The following is a 4,604-nucleotide window of genomic DNA, read 5'->3' as shown; positions in this document are numbered from 1 at the left end:
AATGAAAACTGTGAGCTAGTTCAGGCAGTTAACTCGAGCTGTGCTGCTACATACACATGACATGCCTCACTCCATAATCACTAACCAAGCGCACCCTTCCAATCTGGCGGTCTGTTTAAACTGCACAGTTTCCCAGCTCTCCCTCAGCTCTTTCAATGCTGCTGTTGCCCTGCATCCGTATTGCTTCTGCTGCTCTGTAAGCCCCACCACCATCCCAGCATCCACCTGTAGGCTCCGGCTAGGGGTTTAAGGTATTTGCTCATCACTCCCCAATATCTCTATGTAAACATATCTGCAGGGAGTGATGAGGTCGGAGCCTAGACGCCAAAATCTAAATATGCTATACTGCTGTAATAAACATTACTTTCTAAATAAAATTTCAAACGTGAGTTGTCTGACTGAACTGGTTTTAGTCGTTACAATACACTGAAACTGTTGTCATTCAATGAAACAGGTTTTGCTCATTACAGAGATAAGTCAAATGTGTGTACATGAAATAAATATTCTGTAATTAGTGATGAACTGCATCTTTTACTGCATGTAGTTGCTTGTTCACAGTGTACTGTGTATGTGATCATTTTACAGGAGTACAGTCTAGACCTGCTATATATAAAAAACACCTGTGACCCAAACCCTCCCCTCAATAAATGATTGTGAAGAAGACAATAATCAATCAGCAGGAAGGGACAAAAGTTTATTGTAACCCTACAAAAGACACAAAACAAAAATAAAATTATATATCATTCTTATACAAGCCTCAAACTATCATTGTACACGGATTAATTATTCATTCAATGGTGAATTTCTGTAAGATTTTTTCATAAAATGGCCTCTGACCTTAATGGAATGTGTGGAGGGATTAACAGTTTCAAAGTGATGGAATTTCATTTTTGTCCGCTAAGGGCACAGAAATGTACAAATAATAAGACAATAATGTCTCCTTTAACAAGTAATCAAGGAATAAAGGAAATGTGTTCATTATACATCAGAACGCTGTATAACAAAAAGAACGTTTGTAGTTCCCCTCCTAACATACTGTAAAATTATATTCACTGTTTGTACACAATGTTATTGACTTTGAATGTTAGCACTCTGGCTCGTAGCTGAGCCAAAGCGTTCTATGAGCGGAGGGACCGTCCAAAAACAATGTTACGCTATAGTAAACAGAGACACGTCAAGCACTAGGACCAAGCGGAAAACGTCTGCTCAAGCTGAAGCCTGTTACCAGAGAATGTCTAATAAGGAGAGAAGTTCCACTCTCTGTAAACTTCCGGGTTCTGAACTGTTGCAGTTCCCCTCTGGTTCACAGGATGAGTGCAGAATGAATGGAGCTCTATGGAGCTATACCCTCAAAATACACTTTTCTCAGGATATCATTTTTTGTCTAGTAATTTGAATGTTGCATTCGAAAGGTGATGCAAAGAAATTACACATTGCTGGGTGTTAGATTTTTTTAGAGTCACTTATTTTCTTTAAAAGGTCTTTTAAAATGTCAATGACGTCATACACATTGTAAGGCCAGAGATACTGCTTTACGGCAAGCCTCGAGTCTCTTTGTGCTTCCCCGCTCTGCACTTCCTTTTTCTCTCGAGGCATCGACAACACAGACGTAATGATAGGCAGATAAAAGTGCCAGCAACCCCAAAAAAAGTTGCTGTGTTAAAAAAAGAACTCCGCCTTAACATTCTGGTCCCGCTTTGGATGCCACGATGCCATCAAGCGGGATCTCTGGTTGTAATCAGTCCTTCACTGACCAATCAGCGTTCATTAGCAGAATGCTAGCATGTTATGGGCAACAACAACTCGTACTGTAAAAAATCGAAAGGACAAGTACTCGTTCATTCAACTTTCGACCTATAAACCATGTTGAATTTGCAAAAACTACAATCAAATCTGAGATTTCTCAACGACAATCAGGTGAAAGAGACAAATTTAGCCATCTAGCTCCATCTGCTCCCATTCATTCTGCACTCATGGGCGATCGCCCCCAGTGGAACTCTGGTGGCACTGCAACCAGTATTCGGTACAATGGGACTTAATAGAGAGTGGCCAGGCTCTCCGTAGACGGGCTCTGCTGTTACCCTTAGTTTAGACTGCCCACAAGCTCCTCGATTGGCTATGTCGTTTCTTGTGTGATTGGCCGTCCCCGCTGTCACATCTTGCTTGCACACCGGTCTGCTAGTTGAGAGACCTGGCTTCGCAACTGCATGAAGCACAAACGCCTGAACAATGTGGCAGTTTGTCACATACACCAAGAAAGGATTGATGCCTTGGACAGGAAGAAACTCTGCCAGGAATTGATCTCTGCCAATGATCGAAGACAACATGTGTTTGGAAGCTTTGGATGAGTTGATTATGTTGACCCTTCTGGTGGTCTTCGGGTCAAATTGACCCTTGTTCACTTTTCATTTACATCAAAGATAGGATTTTCTTCCATATAACTGCCTAAAAATGACAGTGGTTCTCTGTTACACTCATTTCAAATAAAATGGATTACTTGACTACTTACACTGAATTATGGACATTTTATTCAATTTCTCCCCACCTGTGATATTCCTGCCAGTTTGACCTGCCCACCACTGGGTGGTTCTATGTAAATGAGGTCTGTTTACCATATATTCCAAAAATAAGTGTAAAATTGGTGGTACTGAGTTGGAGTGAAGTTGACTAACAAGGTGAAACAGAATTGGGTGATAATGTTTTGCTACATGCTTTACAACCAGTCAAACCAAAAAAGGGAACAGTAAACTTAAAAGTAGCAATAGAAAACTAGAAGAACTACTAGAAAACACGGTGAACTGAAAGAGTTTTATTAGGAATACTTGTTCCCCCCCCCACCTCTGAAATCAAAATTTCGTCCTTGCCTAGAAATATCTCCCGTTGCCAAGTCGTACGTATGGTTTGTCCTATTTATGGTAAATGGTAAATGGACCTGTACTTGTATAGCGCCTTTCTAGTCTTCCGACCACTCAAAGCCGTTTACACTACATGGCACATTCACCCTTTCACACACATTCACTCAGCAATGTTAAAGCCCATCAAGCAGAAACTAACTCATTCATACACATTCACACACCGGTGCTGTGCATCTGGAGCAATTCAGGGTTCAGTATCTTGCTCAAGGATGCTTCGACACGTGGCAGAAAGAGCCGGGGATCGAACCAACAACCTTCCGATTAGGGGACGACCCGCTCTTCCTCTGCCACAGTACACCCTACTGGACTGGTGAATGTTTCCATTGCATTAGAACGATATGGGATGGTAATGATTCTCCCAGGTATTAGGAATGACCTCAGGTTTTACCAGGGAAACTGAGTTATGGCTTATAAAACACTTTAGGTTTTGATAGAAAAACAGATGAAAATGTAAATATAAAAATATCTTTGGCAAGTGACCATGGTAGAAGCGGGATAATGCTCTTCACTAATGCCCTTGCCTTTTCAATAATGTGGAATTGAATAGATGGAATTTACGGAGGCTATGGCTGCGTTTCGTTCACTTACCCTCAGCCCTTGGTATGACGTAACAGCATACGTCGCACGGCGGCCACTTGGAGCGCGGAGGAAAAGTGGGCGGGGGAGGAGCGGGGAGTTAAATGAAATGCATTGTGGGTGATATCCACCTCGGAGTGACCATCGTTGTTCACTCGCTCCCTCAGCCCTCAGAGGGTCCATCTCACCAAGTTCACTTCAGTTTTCCAGACAATTGGAACGACACTTATGATGGCGACGGGGATTCCCCCGAGGGCATGTTGAACGACTAATGAAACGCAGCCTATGTGTTGGGCAGTTCTGGCCTCCAAGTCGTCTATTAATTCCTGATAATGGACACTCGTCGGGCATTATCCCTTACATGTAGAACACGCTGGTATTTCATGTAAACCAGATGATGATTGCCATACAAGGCTTCCTGTTTCCAGTAGGTGGAGCTGAATATTGGCATGTAAATATTTTGTACTAAAAATACAAAGCCTTAAAACTTTGATCACGTTATAGTGTGAAGCTTGTGAGTTTTCATTGAACAGCGTGAATGGTGTGGCATCAAAATATAAATATAAACACAGCAGGAGGAAATATAGGCCTAGAGGATATAATATTTTCTTATTAGTCTGTGCTTTCGTTCAGCTTTTCAGTTTTTATTTGTTTTCTGTTGATCAGTGTGCCTGTCAAATAAACTAGAAATAAAAAATAATATAACACGTAAATAATCTTAATTGGTTTACCAATCTGTTTTCAGGGATTTCCATGTACATAATCATAAATGTTTGTCATGCAGTTTGAGCTCAAAATGTGTTTATTTGTAGTAAATAGTTGATTAAAAAACTGTTGACATCACAAACCAAAGTACAGATATGAGATATGCACATTATGTTATATTAAATTTTATTTTATATATCTTATCATCATATAGTTGTCTCACATTGTAACACAGGTCTTCAAGATGAAGGTGTGAACTCTCCTCAAGTCTTCCTGGTGTCCAGCTTTGAGCTCCACCTGTATGATTTCCATCTGCTACATGAGACCCTAGAGAGAGAACTTCCTGCACACAAGAGGAATGCTCTGCTGTTGGCCATGCCCAACATCAACCTGGAGATCATCAACAAC

The sequence above is a fragment of the Dicentrarchus labrax genome, unplaced genomic scaffold (assembly GCF_905237075.1).
Source record: "Dicentrarchus labrax unplaced genomic scaffold, dlabrax2021, whole genome shotgun sequence".
NCBI classification, from domain to species: Eukaryota; Metazoa; Chordata; class Actinopteri; family Moronidae; genus Dicentrarchus; species Dicentrarchus labrax.
The sequence above is the reverse complement of the archived record's forward strand: the minus strand, read 5'-3'. Positions refer to the sequence as shown.